Raw genomic sequence first — 22,037 nt, 5'->3', positions numbered from 1 at the left:
GAATGGGAAAAACACAAAATGAAGAGACTAAACATGTTACTACAAACCCCTCAATGAAGAAATCAAAGATAAAATCAGAAAATACCTTGAGGCAAATAAAAATGGAAACACAACTTTCCAAAACCTATGAAACATAGCAAAAGCATTCTAAGAGGGAAGTTTACAGGGATAGCGGCCTGCCCCTAAGAAACAAGAAAAATGTCAAACAACCTAACTTACTATCTAAAGGAATTAGAAAAAGAAGAACAAATAAAGCACAAAGTAAGCATAAAGAAGGAAATAATAGCAATCAGAGAGGAAATAAATTAGAGACTAAAAAAAAAGTCAAACAGATAAAGCCAGGAGCTGTTTTTTTGAAAAGATAAACAAAATTAATAAACTTTTAGCTAAAGTCATCAAGAAAAAAGGAGAGGACACAGATAAACAAAATGAGAAATGAAAGAGGAGAAATAACAACTGGTATCACAGAGATACACCAAAAAAATCATAAAAGAATACTACAAACAGTTATATGCCAATGAACTGGTCAACCTAGAAGAAATGGACAAATTTTTAGAAACATACAACCTTCCCAGAATGAATCAGGAAGAAATAGACAACTTGAACAAACCAAAAACTAGCAGTGAAATTAAATTTATAACAATAATAATAATAATAAAAACTCCCAGCAAACAAAAGTCCGGGAGCGGACAGATTCACAGGGGAATTCTAACACACATGTAGAGAAGAGCTAATACCTATCCTTCTCAAAATATTGCAAAAAATTGAAGAAGAGGTAACACTCCCAAATTCATTCTACAAGGCCACCATTAGCATAATAACAAAATCAAACAAAGACACTACACAAAAAGAAAATTACTGGCCAATATCTCTGACAAATATAGATGCAAAAATCTTCAACAAAACGTTAGCAAACCAAATTCAACAATATATAAAAAGAATTATACACCATGATCAAGTGGGATTCATTCTAGGGATACAAGAATGGATCAACAGTCACAAATCAATCAGTGTGACACACCACATTAACAAGAGGAAGGATATAAATCACATGATCTTCTCAATAGATGCAGAAAAATTCAACATCCATTCATGATAAAAACTCTTATCAAAGTTGATATAGAGGGAACATATATCAAAATAATAAAGGTCATTTATGACAAATGCACAGCTAACATCATACTCAACAATGAAAAGCTGAAAGCTTTTTATCCAAAGTCAAGAACAAAACACACATGACCACTCTCACCAGTTCTATTTAACATAGTATTGGAAGTCTTAGTCACAGCAATCAGACTAGAAAAAGAAGTAAAAGGCATCCAAATTGGAAGGGAAGAAGTAAAACTATCACTATTTACAGATGACATGATACTATATGTAGAAAACCCTAAAATTTACACCAAAGGACTATTAGAATAAATGAGTTCAGTAAAGTTTTAGGATACAAGATTAATACATAGAAAGCTATTGCTTTTCTATACACTAATAATGAACAATCATAAAGAGAAAGCAAGAAACAATCCATTTAAAATCACATCAAAAAGAATAAAATACCTGGGAATAAATGTACCAAGGAGATGGAAGACCTTAACTCTGAAAACTATAAAACATTGATGAAGGAAATTGAAGATGATCCAGAGAAATGGAAAAATAGCCCATGTTCATGGATTGGAATAATTGATATTGTTAGTGACCACACTAACCAAAGCAATCTACAAAAATAACACAATACCTATCAAAATACCCATGACATTTTTCACAGAACTAGGACAAATAATCCTAAAATATATATGGAAACACAAAAGACCCTGAATTGCCAAAGCAATCTTGAGAAAAAAGAACACAACTGGAGGTATCATGATCCCTGACTTCAGACTATACTACAAAGCTACAGTAATCAAAACAGCATGTTACTGTCACAAAAACAGACACATAGATCTGATGGATCAGATGGATCAATGGAACAGAATAGAGATCCCAGAAATAAACGTATGCTCTTATTGTCAAATAATCTGCAGCAAAGGAGACAAGAATATAAAATAAAGACAGACTCTTCAAGGAATGGTGCGGAGAAAATCAGACAGATACATGTAAAAGAATGAAATTAGAACATTTCCTCACACCATATACAAAAATAGACTCAAAATGGTTTAAAGACCTAAATATAAGACCTGAAACCATAAAATTCCTAGAAGAGAACATAGGCAGAACACTTTTTGACATAAATCATAGCAATATTTTTTTGGATCTCTCTCCTAAGGCAAAGGAAACAAAAGTGAAAATAAATAAATTGGACCTAATTAAACTTAAAAGTTCTTTCACAGAAAAGGAAATCATCAACAAAACGAAAAGACAGCCTACTAAATGGGAGAAAATATTTGCAAATGATATGACCAGTAAGAGGTTAATATCCAAAATATATAAATATATTATTTTATATTATATTATATTATATATAAAATATATAAATAGCTCATACAACTCAATATCAAAAAAAACCAAACAACCTGATTTAAAAATGGACAGAACCTGGAGGCCACCACCGCCATTGCTGTGCGGTTGAAGCACCGGGCTGCACCATGACCTACTGCCAGCAGGAAGGGAAGGATTGAATCATATTTGTCACCAAAGAAGACCATGAAACTCCAAGCAAATTGGAGCTGGTGGTCAATGACCCCAATGATCTGTACGAGGAGAAGAGACTGATCCTGCCAAATGGAGACATCAACTGGAACTGCCTTGGGCGGATGGCCAGTGGTCCATGTGGGAAACTTTTCAAGGTGGCCTTTTCCTGCTTCCGCTACAGCATGGAGGATGTCAAGGGGTCAGACTGCGTAGACCAGTTCCGGGCCATGCAGGGGTGCATGCAGAAGTACCCGTACCCGGAGGAGAAGCCAGGGGATGGTTTAGAGGAAACAGCTGCCTCTGAGGCCACTGCAATCATAGAAGAGGAGGGGTCCAGCTAGTGATGGCTCTGGGGTGCTGGGCTCCAGCTTCCTTCAGAGCAATATGAACCTCTCCAAGAAAGTGTCTTTCCTTCTGTTTTTCTGTGCACTGTAATGTACAAAATAACTTATTGTGCTGATCGGAGTCTTGGCCCCTTGACATATACACTGAAAAATGGGGTTGTGTGTATGTGTGTCTCACATGGACATATCAGCGAATGTAGCTGCCACTTTTGAATTCTTTTCTCAGATTGTCCTGAATTTTGCCACTTTGAAATAATATGCTGAATAATCTCAGCAACCAAAAATCATTATCTGGGAGTGTCTCTTGTGAGTAAGCTGATTTATTTTGATTCATTGTATCCCTTTTAGTAGATTTTACACCCAGTTGGAAAGTGAAACAGAAACAAAACATCTTTCTTTAAAAATGTTGGAGTGGGACTATTTCTTGTAGAAGAGGTGGGGTGATCAGACCTTGAGTATTTGAGGAAGCACTATGTTCATTTCTGATACATTTTGGTTTCCAGTTCTTCATTGAGCTCCAGGTTTTCTAGTTTGGAAAGCAGAGCTTTGGACCCTCTGAGTGACTCCCTTTGTAAGTGAAGAGAAAGGCTGGTTTTTGCTCTTCTTGTTATTCCAAAAGCCCTGGTTGGGGGCCTGTGTTCACACTGGCTCTGTCTCAGCCTGTTCAGATGCAATGTTCTTGAGAGGTGGGGACCTAATCATTATCAAAGTAGCACCGAGAGAGGAAACTGTGTCAATTAAAAGGAAAACATAATTTTTACCTGAAAAAAAAAAAATGGACAGAACCCTAAATAGACATTTTTCCCAGGAAGATATGCAAATGGCCAACAAGTACATGAAAAGATGCTCAACATCGTTAGTCATCAGGGGAATAAAAATCAAAACCACAATGAGATATCACCTCACACTGTCAGAATGGCTATCATCAAAAAGAACACAAAAAGCAAATGTTGGCAAGAATGTGGAAAAAAGGGAACTCTCATACATTGTTGGTGAGAATGTAAATTGGTGCAGCCACTGTGGAAAACAGTATAGAGGTTTCTCAAAAAACTAGAAACAGAACTACCATATGACCCAGCAATTCCACTCCTGGGTATATATCAAAAAAAAAAAAAAAACTGAAAACACTAATTCAAAAAGATACATGCACCCCAATGTTCATAGCAGCATTATTTACAATTGCCAAGATGTGGAAGTAACCTAAGTGTCCATCAACAGGAATGGATTAAGAAGATGTGGTACACATATACAATGGAATATTACTCAGCCATAAAAAAGAATAAAATTTTGCCATGTGCAACAATATGGATGAGTTGGAGGGTATTATGCTAAATGAAATTTGTCAGATAAAGATGAATACTGTATGATATCACTTATAAGTTGAAACTAAAAAATAAACTAGTGATATAACAAAAAAGAAGCAGACTCACAGATATAGAGAACAAACTAGTGTTTACCAGTGAGGAGAAGGAAGGACTATATAAGAGTATGGGATTAAGAGGTACAAACTACTACAAATAAGCTACAAGGATATATTGTACAATACATGGACTATAGCCAATACTTTATAATAACTATAAATATGATATATTTATAATTTATAACTATAAATATAATAACTATAAATATAATAACTATAAATATAATAACTATATAAATGAAGTATAACCTTTAAAATTGTGAATCATTGTATTGTATACCTATAACATATAATATTGCACATCAACTATACTTCAATTAAATAAATAAAAATATATGTGTGTGTATATATATATATATATATATATATATATATATATATTGCTGGGCTCATTATTCTGAAATTAGATTAAGGTACAGAATCAAGCATTTACCTTGCCTCTCCTTTATAAACTGTTTTTCATATTAACCAGATAAAGAAGTCCAACTAATTCAGAAAGAACGATTGACTTAGAAAAATGTCATTTTGCAACCCCAGTGAAATAATGCATCTATACAATAATCATCAACGGCTGCTAAGACCATTAGGAAAAGGTTGACACCTAAATCCCACTGATCAATCTTAACATCACTAAAAGTAGGACAAACAGGTATTACACCCCTCTTGATGTGATACAATAGCAAGTACCCACACTGCCTGTGAAATATTCTTGCCTCCCCCAGCATAATTAAGCCTAAATTTCATGTTTTAGACTCAGCTACCAGTTAACAAGAAACATGGGGCTGTAGAAACAAGTTAAACAATACCACAGAGATATAACCAAAACAGTCCAAGATGCAGGGAATCAACAGGAAAAATGACTCATCTCTTCAATAAATAAATGGCTTGGGGAAAAAAAAAAAAGAAGGAGAGGAAACTGTTAAACGATAATAGAGACATAAGAGATAAATCAACCAAATTCTATAAAGGACCTTGTTTGGGTCCTGATTGAACTAATAGGACAATTAACAAATTTTGAGACAATTGAAGAAATTTGAACACGGATTGGAATAATATTTCAAATAATATTTTGTTAGGTGTGATAATACTATTGTGGTTATATTGTTCTAAAGCCTTTATCTGTTAGAAATGAGGTATTTATAAGTAAAATTACTGTGGCCCAGGAGTACAGACTGGTTAAACACAATTGGCAAAATATTGATAATTATTGGGGCTGGATGATAGTACCATCAAGATATGTTTCTCTCTAATTCTGGATATGTTTGAAATTTTCCGTAATAAAATATTTTAAACAAAGTTGAAATGAAAAGGACAATGTGCCATTAAAATCTGAGTGTTGAGACCTGAGGCTTATGAAGTCCTTTCAGAACCTGAAATCACTTGCAATTTTATACTACGCAAGAATGATCCAAATATCAATGTGTATTGTTATTCTGCTGAACTAACATTTGCCTGTTTGCCGTGTCTTTACAAGAATTCATAGTAACTGGAGCCATCCAGCAATCTGTGAAGAGCTTCTTGTCTTTACCATTTGGGAGAGAATAAACAGATTACTAGACTCGCTAAACCATCCATACACTCCCATCTTTAAGCAGGTGAATGACTATGATGATGGGATTAAGTTTCACAACCAATTATACCATCTGACTCAGATTTCTTGAGACAAAACAGGAGAATAAGGAAACACAAGTAGTGTCTGTGTGCAGTCAAGTGTACAAATATTTATCTAGCTACTCCACCACCGCACAGAGTTTTAATATGTAGTCTGAGAGCATAAACTGCAGATACCAATATTGTATGTGTGTCTGAGACATGACAATTTAGCAGGCCCTCTGGTGCTTAAACCATTTAGGAGTTTCATTCCAGTGAACTCCAAATGGGAGAAGCATCCAGCGGTCAAGAATACATCAGGCTTTCTCTTTCTCAATTCCCCTCTCACACCTTTGAGACCTGGGCTCATTCCAGAATACCCTGCAGCTTCCTCACAATGATCTACACCTGCAAGATTTCCTATGTCCATACTCTGCCCCGGTCAAACTGTACCCCTACTATCACCACCACCACCATTGCCACCACCTCCGACACACACACACACACACACACACACACATACACACACACACACACAGCGGAATTCTTACTTCTTGCACATGGTATAATAGCAGTAGATCTCAACGTGTGGTCCTGAGACGGGCAGCAGCAGCATGACCTGGGAACTAAACATGCAAGTTCTTGGGCCCCATCCCAGACCTATGGAATCAGAAGCTCTAGGGTGGGGACTGCACTCCAAGTTTTAATAAGTCCTCCAGGCGACCCCTGTGCACAGGAAAGTTTGTGAAAAGTAGAGGAGTGTCATGCCCACAAATGAAGGGTAAATTTGGGGGAACACTGCAGGTTCTTCTAATTCTTAAAAACCTAGGGCTGAGTGAGTATGAGACATTCTCATTTTACACAAGAAGGAAAGTGAATAATTAAGAAATCAAAAGACACACAGTCAATGTGAATTCATTACAGAAAACATGGAGGTGGGGTGAAACAGGCCAGATAATACAAAACAAGTGTTAACAAAACGAGTGTTAAATGACTGTTATTGTTTCAGCACATCTTCCAAATTGAGGTTAATTTAACATTGGTTTGCGTTGAGTCAATTTGTCAACACGTGCTAATTGAACACCTTTGATGTCCTTTTCTTCAAAGCACACCAACCAATGGAGACACCCGGAATGAGAGTATTTGGGGAATTCTCTGAAGGATTTAGGATTTAAATCATAATATGAGTAATGTGTATGCATATAAGTGATACTACAGTTAACTTTAAAGGGGTTACTAGAAAGTGAAAAAATTACAAGGGTATTCTCTCCTCTGCCTCTGTCTAGAGTATAGAAGAAAAATCTATATTTTTAAAGGAACAAACATAAGGGAAACAATGTCCAAAGACTGAATTTCTACTCCGCATCTCAGTTTAAATGTGAAATATATTGTTGCTAAACTTGGACTCAAAATCAGGTATGCCTCTTACTGAGCTCTGTTTACTGGGTTCTGCAGAGAAGCCAGATCATGGAATCCAGTTCTTTGGAAAATCTCCAAGGAAAGAATTTCTAGAATGAGGATTCTGAAGTACGAATATGTGGGTTATGTTTCTAATTTCCCAGAATACATGTGATTTCTCATAATTAAAATGCCCAGGATTTTTCTTCTACTTTGATTTTTATTAGGTTATAAAACTGGTGGGATAATTATTCATGTTAAAAAGAATTATTTTCAGTTTTAAGCTATCACCATATTTCAAACTCTTTTCAATTTCTCTTAATTGTGGTGAGACTGTATTTATAAATGTAGAATAAAGTCCCCCAGATGATAATATTTCAAATACTCCCTGCCTTCTTTTTAATTAATAAACCCAAAAGTCATCTTTTGCAGAAATAACTGCCTTAAGCTTCAAAAAAATTTTCAGCTTAAAAGTAACAAAGTTCAACATTTTATAGTTGGCTGTTTTATTAAAAATTTATGTGGTAGTAGGAAAAATCAGAAAATTGAACCCAAGAGATTCAAAAGATGCTAAAGGGAACATTCTCCTGCCTCCACCCCGCCCACCTTAAACTTTTACAGAATACAAAAAATGCTTATTTTCCCTCTCTACTGTAACTTACTTAAATTTTATTGAAGGCCTTTATTATTATTATCATATCTAAATAGTTAGAATTGACTTTATTTCTGTGGAAATAAACAAAGACCAACCAAATGAGAAAAATCAAAGGCTATTTATTCAGAACCAGCATAAGAAGTGAGTCAGCCACTGTCACTTGCATCTTGGCAAAGATGCAAAGGCAGGCAGAGGAGTAGGAAAGCTTGATTGTACAAAAAGGGGAGGCTTCACGTGTACCCTGATTGGAGGCTGTGGGCTTGGGGAAGCTGGAGGAGTGATACCTCATAGCAAGGTATCTTATGTGATTGGTTAGGGGTGCATATTTGTTTTTCTCTAGTTGGTCCTAAGTTGGAAGTGGGGGCAAAAATTTGGGAAGCTGTCAGCTTTTAATCAAATCCTGCCCATTTGGGGCCGACTGTTACAGAAGCTACTGTTTAGCTTCTTAGATTGTTATTAGAGATAGTAGTCTGAATTCTAACAAGTCTGACTTATGGCAGGCTGGCTTCCTGGACTGTTTATTGTCAATGAAAGGGTTGGTTTCCTTGGCAGGTTGCTGTAGGTTGTGGCTCGGAGTTCTATTTTTATATAGGGTCTGGCCATTGTCTGTTTCTATGTTTAGTCTCTCATTTCCAAGTCAATTATAATTTAATGAGTAGCTGCAATATTGATGTAGTTCAGATCCAGAATGGGGCACCCACCTCTGTGGAAATTTAGGCCCAGCAACCAGAGGAGGTATCGTACAGTTCCCACATGTATGAGGGCCTATCCAAGCAATGACAATCTGGGATCTTTTAAGAGACAAATTGGAGTGAATAGCCCCTGGACAGAGACGGGACCACAAAGAAAGGTTTGAAAAGAGTATGGCACAGGCAGATGCTTTCCAGGAAGCAACAGTAAGATAAATCAACAAAGCCAGCGCTCTTACTATATTTTTTTATACTGCACAGTTTTCATTATTTTATTTTTTTAATTACTTTTTATTGGAGTATAGTTGATTTACAATGCTGTGTTAGTTTCTGCTGTACAGCAAAGTGAATCAGTTATACATATACATATACGTCTTCCCCTCTTTCCAAAGATCTGAGGCAGAAGTACAGTGTTCGATTCATGCCCATCCGAAATGATGAAGTTCAAGTTGTGTGAGGGTGCTACAAAGGGCAGCAAATTGGCAAAGTAGTCCAGGTTTCCAGGAAGAAATATGTCATCTACACCATACGAGTGCAGCGGGAGAAGGCTGATGGCACAACTGAGCATGCGAGCATTCACCCCAGGAAGGAGTTTATCACTAAACTAAACTGGACAAAGACCAAATAAAGATCCTTGAGCGTAAAGTCAAACCTTGCCAAGTAGGAAAGGAAAAGGGCAAATATAAGGAAGAAACAATTGAGAAGATGCAGAAATAATCTTACATATAACGTTCATTAAAAACTATTAAAATGAAAAAATTTTTAATTAAAAATATAGTAAGACATTTTAAAAAACAAAACAAACAAAGCAAACAAACAAAAAAAACAAAGCCAGCAAGCTCTAAGACATGAGACAAGATAGCAGACTGAAAATGGGAGAGTGCGTGCCTAGATCAGAAACAGTGCCTAGTGCGTGCCTAGGCTCAGAAACAGATTTCAAAACCACTCAGCATACCCAACAAAACTAATCTACCAGTAACATGGCCCAGAGGCCTGCCTGTTTGGGACCCCTGTTCAATCTGATATTCAGCCTGTATGCACTGGTTTGACCATACCAATTGGTCAGTTCCCCATTCCATCATGGCACCCAAGACAACTGGTCATTAAATATGTATTTTGAATATTATCCACACTTGAAAGTGCGAGAGTCAGGAGGTACCCCCAACTAGTGATTACGAAGAATAAATGACTTCAGATGTAGTTTTGCAGGTATGCTGTTTCCTTTCAGTTTAGGTGCTGGGTAACTTGTCTCAAGCTTGATCTGAGCTGGGAAGGCATGAAAACCTAAAAAAAGAAATCAAAGAAAAGTACCCCTGGTGAGAAGAGGGTACTCTTCTCTTCATGAGTGAGGGCCATGAGGAAGCTATGAAATCACACATCTATGTCAACTGCACAGGTTGGAGGGCAAATCACTGGGGTCTGTGGCCATGGAAGGGAATATGTCAACACTGCAATTGAAGCCACTGCAGGAGCTTCAGAAATGGGAGCCCAGGACAGAGCAGAGAATAAAGAGGATAAAGAAGGGCATTAATTTTTTTTTAACATCTTTATTGGAGTATAATTGCTTTACAAGAGTGTGTTAGTTTCTGCTGTACAACAAAGTGAATCAGCTATATGTATACATATATCCCCAAATCCCCTCTCTCTTAAGCGTCACTCCCACCGTCCCTATCCCACAGTTCTAGGTGGTCACAAAGCACTGAGCTGATCTCCCTGTGCTATGCGGCTGCTTCCCACTAGCTGTCTATTTTACATTTGGTAGTGTATATATGTCCATGCCACTCTCTCACTTTGTCCCAGCTTACCCTGCCCCAACCCCGTGTCCTCAAGTCCATTCTCTACATCTGCATCTGTAAGGAAGGGCATTAATTCTGATAGCTTCAGCAAGAGAACTGCCACCCCCACTGATAATGTGAGTTACCCCCTTGACTCGGCCAAGAGGCCATGGTGATGGACATTCCAGGGGTATTTCTGGGTGTGCAGTCAGAGTAGAGACACCGTCCTTACCACTTCATATGTTAATTTGCCCCTGCACCCTTCCAGGGTAACATCTAGTTTAGGTTAAAAAAAGAGGGGTGAACATTTAATGTACCTTTTTTACCATTTGAATTTTTCACAATAGTTAAGCCTATTTTTATGGTGGCAAATTAACACATGCTATTTGGGGAAAAAATATGTAAAATTCACATATGACATACCACAAGTATGGTAAATTGTTTACTAAAATGGCTAAATAATATAAAGGCAGTTTTTTTTTTAAAATAGAGCAGGTTTTTATTAGTTATCTATTTTATACATATTAGTGTATATATGTCAATCCCAATCTCCCAATTCATCCCAAGTGCCCCCCTTCCCCCCCTTGGTAACCAAAAGTTTGTGCTCTACATCTGTGACTCTATTTCTGCTTTGCCAGTAAGGTCATCTGTACCATTTTTCTAGAGTCCACATATAAGCGATATTATACAATATTTGTTTTTCTCTGACTTACTTCACTCTGTATGACAGACTCTAGGTCCAGCCACGTCTCTACAAATGGTACTATTTTGTTCCTTTTTATGGCTGAGTAATATTCCATTGTAAAAAAATGTGGAATGCTTCACGAATTTGTGGGTCATCCTTGAACAGGGGCCATGCTAATCTTCTCTGCATCGTTCCAATTTTAGTATATGTGCTGCCAAAGCAAGCATCCAACTTAACTCTTTAAAGTATGGATAGGGTAGATGATGTGGATCTCTCGTCCCATGCGCAGTGGGGTGTCGATGATACTAATTCTGTTGTCTCAAAATTGGCGACCAAGACCTGGAGCAGAAAGCAAAGACACATCAAGCACCTCCCATTCTAAAAAGAGCTGCCAACAGCTGGAGGTATGAACCCCTCCAGGACGTTTTAATAGACCAGACTTAACCAACTGTACTACTTTCAACCATTCCCCCCACCCCAAACAAGCAGAAAACCAGGAAGAGGAGAAGAAGGAGAGATTCCTTATTGTGAGTCATCGGTAGAGAGTTGAGAGCCTCGGTGTGTTCCATGGAGGAAGAAAAAATGGGGAGCTCTCATAGACAGTAGGGGTGTCAGAAACAAGAGGAGACGGGCATCTTGAACCACAGGGAGACATCAGCTTATGGAGCAGACACACTGATCTGCCCACTCTCCGAACATCTCTGAGCAGGGGAGAGGAGAACCAAGAGGGCAGAGAGAGAGACCAGCAGTGGGGAAACCAGCCCTCCTACCACTTGGTATTTGAAGGAAACCTGAGTCTTCAGTGACTCAGATGGACACTGCAGAAGGTAGCTGGGCTTAAGCTGTCTTAATGTACCCCAAACAAGAGGGCCACATACAGGGTGGATGTCCCAAGCAATGGGAAACAGCAGGGTGTATTGCTGGTGGTGAAAGCTGCGGTGGGATTCAAAGAGGTTGAGCTAGAGTTAATCTCCCTTGTTAAGGCACTGGATGGAAACAAGATGTGGAGCCCCGTCCTGATCCTGAAGGGTCCATGAAGAACTCACACATGTACCCCAAGAAGGAAGCAGCCTGGGATGCCTGCCCTCAGTGGGCATCTGTACTTGGTCCATTTCAACCTAAGAAGCAATAGCCAAGAGATGGCCAATGCACACCAGGAATGACAGATTTGTCCCTTTCCATCTCCCCTCTGCAATCAAGGAGAAAGGTGCCCCAAGAAATCGGGGATAAGGAGCAAAAAAGCAGACCAAGCTTTCTCCCTCCTCTAAGCCTCCTTGAAAGAGCATGGCCAGTGCTGGGAGGAGGGGAGGGGATAGATGGATCTGAAATGGATATTTTAAACTTGACCTGCTTTTTTTAAATATTCAGAAGTAAATAGAAAATGTATGGAACTCTGTGAGTACAAGGCAGCATTTTCCTCCCAAAATGAATAAATATTTGCAGGTTTTAAATTGCAAGAAGAGCCCTCCTGCAGAGGGATGTGGCCCTGAGGTCAGGGAATCACAGTGATAAACCAGGAGCATCTAGGAAGTGACCCCTGCACAGGATTTCAATTCCAGGACACTCTTTCCTTGGACTTCAGGAAAAGTAAAGTTAAGCAGCAATGTTTAAATTATTTCTCTCATAGTTTCCCCAACACTTTAATAAAAAGTTTGAAATAAGTGAGGGACTGAGTCATAAAAACAAAAAGAGGGGAACATATCCCCATCATGCTCACCATCATCTCCGGGATTTTGCAGAGGTGGGAAGATTGCATTAGAAGGTGTCCTGAGCCCCCGGCCCACACTAGAAGGGCAACAAGTAGGTATCTGCTTTGGCTCAGAAAAGGCTGGGGAGAAAAAAGCAGCCTGGAGAACAGGTAAAAAGGACCCTGCAAGAGCAGAGAAAACTCCCTACCCCAGTGAATACACTAGAGCAGTGACTTTCAAACTCCTCGTACCAAAAGCCACAGTAAAAAATACATTGTACATCATGACCCTATACACATGTATATGCATAACTGAGTAAAGTTTTATAAAACAATATTACCATGTGCAATGAATGGACACAGCTCGTTTATATTCTGTTCTGTTTTGGTTTTTTTTAATGCTGGTCACAGATCATATAAATTGATTTCTGTGGTTCTGAAGAACCTAGTGACAGGAATAAAGGCACAGACGTAGAGAATGGACTTGAGGACACGGAGAAGGGGAAGGGGAAGCTGGGACGAAGTGAGAGAGTGGCATGGGCTATATACACTACCAAACGTAAAATAGATAGCTAGCGGGAAGCAGCCTCATAGCACAGGGAGATCAGCTCGGTGCTTTGTGACCACCTAGAGGGGTGGGATAGGGAGGGTGGGAGGGAGGGAGATGCAAGAGGGAGGAGATATGGGGATATATGTATATGCATAGCTGACTCACTTTGTTATACAGCAGAAACTAACACACCATTGCAAAACAATTATACTCCAGTAAAGATGTTAAAAAAAAAATTGATTTCTGGATCCTAGAAGTCTACAAGCAGCAGTATAAACAACTCTCATTAGAAGGAGGTGACCCTTAAAAAGGAGGGGAGAGTTTAGGTAATACAAGCATGAACAACATTTGTTTTTTCTCTCCCAAATATGCCTCCCACATCCACAGTTCCTTCTATATCATCAGATTGGAATCATATATATTCCTGATAACCTACTTTCCAGATGAGCTCTCTCCTCTGGAGTTCACATCTCTCTACTGGTTCTCTTATCTAACTATCCTCCATGCCTTTCTAGCTCTACCCATTGTAGATGTGGATTGGACTCCTCAATACTATCTCCACTAATTAAATACTTTACAATCCCTTAAATATCCAACATGTACAAATCATTCACAGGGCATTCTTAACAAGCATGTCTGAATAATAACAGTAACGAGTAATATTTATAGAATGCAAGGATGTGTCAATCGCTGCTCTCAGCTTTATCAATCTATATCTCTCTATCTGTAAGCCTTATAATCATCCCACAAATAAGGAAACAAAGGCCCAGGAAGGTTAAGTAAGGACACAAAGCTGTTAAGTGGTATACCTATGCTTTGAATACAGGGGTTCTTGGAAAACTTGCAGGTCATAGAAAAGCATGGACACAAAGGATAAGTCTGACCTTTCAATGGGGGGAAGAGGGTCATGAGACATGGAGCATTGGTGGGTCTCATGCAGAGCCTCCTCCGGGTTTTATGCTCATGGTAGAATAACCCTTCTGTACCAAAGTGTTCCAACCAAGAGACTTCTTGCTCTCTCATGAAGACAAACATTTGTTTCAGTTTCAGTCACAATTCCTACTTTGTAAGTCAAATCTTGAAATAATTTTATCCCCACAAAACAGAGAAGCAAGATACACATCCTGATAGCGTTTGGATTTGTTAACGACCTTCTCCTACCATTTTCACTTGTTTCAAGAATTTTAGGTCCTGGGTTACTTGGAATATTGACTAGGAAAATCTTTCTCAAGGGCAGGCCTCTCTGAGAGAGTATTCTCATAGGTCCCTGGGACTGGTCCTCAGTTTTGCTAGTTTAATGTGAAAGGAGTAGACTCCAGGGGCACATAAATCATGTTTAACCAACAATGCTAGATCCTTCACTTAGGATGATATTCTTTTCCGCTCCTCCAGGGGGCACCATTTGCATAGAATTCAATATGAATGGCACCCGCAGGGATTAAGCAAAGCGGTGGTCCTGAAAAATAGTCCTGCTCGAAACCATCCTTCAGATATCAGACACCTGGAAAAACAAAATAAGTTAATCAAATAAGCTAATTGAATTAACGTTCACGATGTTGCTTGGTGTCCAGAGAATCAGAAGGAAAGGTAGAAACTGACCCTTTCATCACTTCTTCCTTTCAGAGGGAAACTGTCAGATATATTTTCTGCCCCATTAATCAATGCCTCTCTTCTCACCATCCGCCTATGATAGGCATATTCTCTCTAGAATGTGTTCGTTTTACTATTAGTCAGGACTTATTCTGAGCCATTCTCTCTAAGGTGAGTTTGTAGATATCTGATTTCATTCTCATTATGCTGATTTTCACAACAAATTCTCTGAGTTGCCCAATGTAGTGGTGGTTCTCACAGTGTGGTCCCTGGGTACCAGCAGCAGCATCACTTGGGAACTTGTTTAGAAGTGCAAATACTTGGGCCCAAACCCAGACCCAAATCAGACTCTCCAGGTGTGGTACCAGACATCTGTGTGTTTACAAGTCTTACAGGTGATTCTAACACATGCTAAACTTTGAGAACCATCGCCTTAACATACAGTTTCCAGTCCCACTGACACCAGAAACAACCATGAGCTTTTTAAAAATATAGGTGCCCTGGATTCTCCCGGAGTCACTGGGAGAGTAAAAAGAACTTTGGAATCAAAAGGATCTGGGTGGAAATTCTAGTTTTGTTTTGTTTTTTTTTAATAAATTTATTTATTTAATCATTTATTTTTGGCTGTGTTGGGTCTTCATTGTTGCACATGGGCTTTCTCTAGTTGCAGTGAGAGAGGGCTACTCTTCATTGCGGTGCGCGGGCTTCTCTTTGCAGTGGCTTCTCTTGTTGCGGAGCATGGGCTCTAGGCGCATGGGCTTCAGTAGTTGTTGCATGCAGGCTCAGTAGTTGTGGCGCATAGGCTCAGTTGCTCTGCGGCATGTGGGATCTTCCTGGACCAGGGATCGAACCCGTGTCCCCTGCATTGGCAGGCGGATTCTTAACCATAGCGCCACCAGGGAAGTCCCGGAAATTCTAGTTTTGTCACTCACCAGTGTGTGCCTGGTTGACGCCCCATTTTCTCATCTCTAAAGTGAGAGTAGTAGGACCTGCCTCATAGGAAGGTGTTGGAGGTAAGATGCAACAAATACCTCATATAGAGACTGACAGCAAATCTTCCTTGGCCTCCATCACAACTGGAATTTCCTTTGCCCAGCCTGTGAGGTTGCAGGTCTCATCTTACCCAGAATCACAAAACAAGAGTTGCCAGAAGCTGATTTCCAAAGTTTCACAAATAGCCTAACATTTTCACAGCAGTTATTGGGGGTTTTGCCATGACTCAGTGGGAACAACACAGCCCTGAGATTCCCATGGAGCTATTTCAAATTCTAGATTGATGAGTGCAGGAGGAGTTCCTATGAAGCAATATTTACCAACTGAGAGCATTATAATTGTTAAAGTAGCTCTTGTGAGCCAGATCACATTCCTGCTGACAACAGGGAGGCAAAAAATTTCAATGATTGCCTAGAAAATTGAGTGGAAGTTCCCCAAGTTACCTGCCACACACAGGTTTGTTTTTCCTTAATTATCTAGGTAATTGCTTTGGTTCCTCTACTTGCCTTTACCAGGACACCCGGGCAGAAGAGTGAGCAAGAAGAGTGAGTATCTATGGGGCTGCCTGCTGAGTGAAGGTTCAGGCAGCTTATCCCAGTGCAGAGAACTCCTCCATTGTCAGTGCGAGTGCCTATGAACTACCCCCTCCACTGGAACTAATGAGACCTTTCTCAGCAATCTGGGTCCCTGCTCTTGTGGAATTGCATGGTTTGTTTTTTTTTTAATGTACATGAAATTATCAGCCTAAAATCAAATCATTTCACTGGAAAACATAATACTCAGATCGACTTCCTAATATTCATACAAATTTGGAAAATAGTTAAGATAGAAACTCTCAGGTTTTGTCAAGGGCGAAGTTGTTTTCTCAAATATCGTTTTCGACAATTCTGTACAAATCAAACCAAAGTTCATCAAACACTCTCTCTGAATTAGTTTGACAGCTATCACTAGAGTCCCTGAACATAAAATAAGGGGGAAAAATTAGAAGCAAAAGTTGAGATTGAAGCTGCTGAGAGAGTTAACAAATACACCACTTATGTGGAGGAAAAGACATTTCAAAGGAGCCAAAATATACTTTTTGGCCTGAACATGATAGTCCAAGTACAAGTACAAGTCAAAGAGTAACTCAAAGGCGCATGGGTCTTCAACTGCAGATACCGAATAATACAGATCAACGCCCCCTACTGGATGACACAGGAGGTTCCGTCTTGCATATTCTACTTCCTTTGTGTCTGTGAAAAATACCACTGCATTAGTTAGGGTTTTCCAGAGAAACAGAACAAATTGTAGATAGATAGATAGATAGATAGATAGATAGATAGATAGATAAATAGTTAATGAGAATTGGTTCATATGATTATGGAGTCTAAGACATCCCAAAATATGCAAGCTGGAGACCCAGGAAAACTAGTTGTGGAGTTCAGTTAGAATCTGACGTCCTGAGAAGCAGGAGAGCTTGTGGTATAAATCCCTGTTCAAGGGAAAGAGAAGTTGAGATGAGATGTCCTACCTCAAGAACTGAAACAGAGAAAATGGGAGAATTCTTCCTTCCTCCTCTTGTTCTATTCAGGTTCTATTCAGGTTGGATGATACCCACCCATGGTGAGGAGGGCAATTTACTGAGTCCCATCATTCAAATGCTAATATCATCTGGAAACCCTCTTATAGACACACCCAGAAATGTTTAGTCAAATATCTGGGCACCCTGTGATCTACTCAACTTGACACATAAAATTAACCATCACACTAACATAACATGTCACCGAAAGTTGGCTGTGGCTTTGACCCACTCACCTTCATTCCAGGACCCAGGGTAATGGAGCAGCAACATTCCAGGACCAACTGATTCTTAACGCTTCTGCCCAGAAATGATACATGTTCCTTGTGCCCACATTTCATTGGCTACAGCAAGTTAAATGGCCTCTCCTGAGTTCAGCACAGTAGGAAAGTAAAATCCTTCCAAGGCAGAAGATGGAGGAAAAATAAGATATTTGGCAAACAGAAATACAGTCTACCATACCAATGGAATTCTTATGGGGTCCACAAGTAAACTGATTCTAGACCATGCTCCAGGGACTTCCCCTCAGGTCTCCACTGCACTTCTTATCACTTTTCCACGCAAGCCAGGCTCTTGCTATACTCAAGGAGAGTTGCAACCCCCTCCCTTAATTCCTAAAGGTACAGCAAATACCTAATGAGCATTTAAGACAATTTATTGAAGGGTTGAAAATAACAAGGAAATTATAATGTAGTAAAAGAAAAGAAAACAATAGTACTGGATAGGAAATATCACTGCTCCTTGAATGAAGTCCATCACCCATACCCCTTCCATAGGCTTTCTTCCTACCACCTACCTACCTACTACCATGAGCCCTCAGTCCCCAGAGTACACTCCCTGACCCTTCTTTTCCTCACTGAAAGAAGGACATAATCCACCACATCCTCACTCACAACACCATCATAACCCCACAGAGATTCAATTCTGCTCACAATGAATTCAGCTCTGATAATTTTATTCAGAGTTGTTTAGTATGTATAGTTCCAGTTGCTTGATTGTAAGACAGAATTTTGACTTTGCATAAATAATGAGCCCACTGAAGAGTAATTTTACTCAAAGATGATGAGTATCTTCTATCTGGGCAAAAGAAAATTACAGGTAGATTCAAAATACAATTTGTCTCCATTGTACTCCAAAAGATAATGACTGTATGTGTGTGTGTATGTGTGTATGTGTGTGTGTGTGTTGTGCTCATTGTGGATGTGAATATATATGTGTAAAGTGGGTACTTCTTGGGTGATCATATATACATAGTTTGAATATTCATGTAAATACTATTTTATGTTCTGCTTTTTCACTTAGGTCATAAAGATATTTCAATATTTTATATAATTGTCTTAACATGGTTAAAAACTATATAATATTCCATCTTGATAAAGTGACATAATTTATTAAAGCATTCTCTTAATCTAGATAGTTTGCTTTACCTAGTATTATGAATGAAGTTGTCATAAACTGCTTCATGCTTATGGATCTTTGCTTCTGATAGATTATTTTACTGAGGTAAACTTCCAGGGATAAAATTCAATATTTTATACACTTGTCTTAATTAACACGGTTAAAAACTGTACAACTATATAACTCAGGATAAAATTCCTGAGTTAAAAATATAAATATTATTACTTTGTACTAGCTGTTTTTATATGCCTTTCTCAATTTACACTGATTAGGAATAATTTTTACTGCAATATTAGATAACATTTTTCTTTGAAACTTCTGTAGTCCAGTTTAATTTGATCAACTAATAAACTCCATGAAATACAGATATTAATGCTTGCTTCTAATTTGAAGAGATTTTAACCTTCCAAAAATAAACCTAAAAAACTTTGCATTGGGATAAAGAAAGCTTCTTTTTATATAAAGTCCCTCTGATATAGACAAATAGTATATGGATGATAAACATTTGATTGCAAGTAACAGAAACCAAACTTACACTAATTTATGCAAGAAAAGGGAGTTTGAAGAGCTATGGGTATAGCCCACACCATAATAAAAAAAAGCTCAGAAGTGTAACATCTGAGCATCATCAGAGACCTTGTTAAGAATGGGAATATTATTAGAACTCTCTCCCATCTCTTCTGTCTAGACTTTGGCTTTGTCTTCTCCTACTGTAGACAGATGTCTGCACATGGAGCTCATTCCCAACAGCTCTACACCCAAAGAGGAAAGGAGCTGTGGTATATTGGAGGACTGGTCCCAATTCTTTACCCCTCTACGTATCCACACACTAGCCATGGTCTGATCACAGGCTGTATATACTTCTGCCCTGGCTTTGGGCTGTCCATGTGACTTGCTTTGGCCAATAACATATGGGCAGAAATGACAGTGTGCCACTTCTGAGACTAGGTCTCTGAGACTTGCATGTTCTCACCTGGTCTCTTGTGGAATATTCCCCATCTAGTCTGCTGGAAGGTGAGAGACACACGCAGTAGACATGCAAACCTGAAGTATGGACTAGAGACACCCCAGCTGCTGTAGCCTAAATCAGTCCACCCAGGTCCAGCCTGAAGACTCATGGGTGAGCCCAGCTGCGATCAGCAGAGCCTGCCCAGCAGACCTGCAAAGGTGTGAGCTAAATAAATGCTCACTGTTTCAAGTCACTTAGATTTTATGTTTTTTTTTGTTATGCAGCAGTAGCTGACTCATACAGGTAGCTCCTCTCTCTGAACCCTAGTTTGAAAAGTCCCAGGGAAGAATACTCTTGTCCACCTTGTTTCAAAGGCCCACATCTGTCACTAAGTAGTTATGTATTTTAAGAACAGGGTGCTGGTGCTGGTTTCAGGCAAAAATGATAAATTTTGCATCTTAAAATGTGAATTTGGTAATAAACATATTTTAAAATCCAAGTAAGAAAGAAATAGAGTTTTTTAAAATATCATTTACCACAACTGAGAGAAACAAGAACTGTTTTCCCAGGGAAGTAAAGAGAGCTGTCTCTCAAGTCACAGGTTTAAAGGATGACTTTAACATCTTATTGCCATCTGGCCACCAGCATCAGCTCCTGGCAAGGGATTAGAATAAATTACTTGGTACCAAAGGCAGGTGAACTGAGCTAGTGGGAGAAGCTATAGAAGGAAACTAGCCAGAAAAGTGAGGCAAAGGAGAAAGAAACAGTACAAGGATTAAACAGAACAAGGATTAGGACTCACAGCAGAGTACAAAGAGGAGAATTTCACATACATTCTGGTTCCAAGGGTCTAGGAACAACCACAGCCATAATCTTTGGTGAGCAAGGCAGAGCACAACAGAGCAGAGAACCCTGGAATGTCAGATGGCTGCTTCTAAAGAAATCCATCCAAAATCGAAGCAGGATCAACAAGAACAGGATCCATAGGAATGAAGTTCACAAGAGGGGAGGCAATGCCAGCTTTTGTCAAGGGAAAGCACACAACAGCATTTGAAACCCAAACATCTAAGGAGCCAAGTGGAAAGAGGCTGGGTAAGCAGCCTGGTCTCCCTGGGAAGGGCATTCAGAGGATCAGTAGCTTTCAGTTACGAAGCAGACAAAAATTATTTCCAAATTTCGTTATTTCCAAGCACAGTTCTACTGATATACTGCTTCTGTGGCCTCTCTTTGGACCCATGATGAGTTGAAAACAGCCTGCAGATAATTGAGTACTTAGTAGAAACAACTGGGATAAGGCTAGAGCAAAGCAAAGACTGAAATTTGGGGGGCCTTCAGGATTATTCTGCTAAAGACTTTAAAGATCATATAACATCTTTATAACTATGGGCATATGTTGATCCAACTCTTGATATTTGCAGTAGGAAATCGGGTTAAGTGCTAGAGGTCTCCTCCCTTGCCTTTCATCTTTTTAAGCACTATGACCCCTTGCCATGAATTAATAAGAACAATGGGTGCAGTCAGGGTTCTTCAGAGAAACAGAAACAGACTAATAGAATATGTGTGTGTCTACATATATATACACACAGGTTGGGGCCCATTTCTAGAGATGGAGTGGGATCCATGTCACCCACAGCACCTGGTTTGTGAATGGGGGAGGAGGGAGCTTCTGCAGTGTCTGGAGAAAGGTACATTATGTGCTGGAGAGACAACCAATAGAAGCGCACCACTGCCTGATGGCAAGAAAGTGTCAGGGCCTTTTCCCCTTTGATTCATTTCCTTCTGTGAAGTGGGGAGCCCAGATAATTAAGGGGAGAAGAAATGAAAATAATTTGAGAAACACTTCATCCCACCTACAAAACGCTCATTCTCATCTATGCAGTTATTTACGGTTTTCAAAGCACTTTCTCAAACAGCACTGGACCTGCATTATAGCAGCTCTAGGGAGACAGCCTAGTGGGTAATATTATCCCCGCTAGAGACCTGAAGCAAAGCAGCCTTCTTTTCTCACTGCTCAGGATGTGCCCCTCTCATGCTCACTGAAGGGGAAACTCCCAGCCTGTCTGCATGGGAGGGAAATACTAGGAGATTCCATGAGAGGATGCTGGGAGGCTGAGTGGTGAGAACAGAGGAG

The 22,037-nt window shown here is 39.3% G+C and overlaps 1 long non-coding RNA gene and 1 pseudogene across 2 annotated transcripts in view; both read left to right on the top strand.

The window, feature by feature from the left end:
* The first annotated feature begins 2,457 nt into the window (after positions 1-2,457).
* Positions 2,458-4,737, top strand: LOC309660106 (mitochondrial intermembrane space import and assembly protein 40 pseudogene; annotated as a pseudogene). Its single transcript has one exon. The product of its transcript is annotated as a mitochondrial intermembrane space import and assembly protein 40 pseudogene (transcript).
* A 2-nt stretch (positions 4,738-4,739) lies between these two features.
* The window catches only part of LOC309660202, a 35,532-nt gene continuing 18,234 nt past the window's right edge, over positions 4,740-22,037 (top strand). The window contains exon 1 of the long non-coding RNA XR_014263265.1: positions 4,740-22,037. This exon is cut by the window's right edge and continues 15,906 nt beyond it. This is a non-coding gene — a long non-coding RNA (uncharacterized lncRNA).

Source organism: Balaenoptera physalus, assembly GCF_965194825.1.
Source record: "Balaenoptera physalus genome assembly, chromosome: 4".
Taxonomy (NCBI): Eukaryota; Metazoa; Chordata; class Mammalia; order Artiodactyla; family Balaenopteridae; genus Balaenoptera; species Balaenoptera physalus.
The sequence above is the reverse complement of the archived record's forward strand: the minus strand, read 5'-3'. Positions and strand labels throughout refer to the sequence as shown.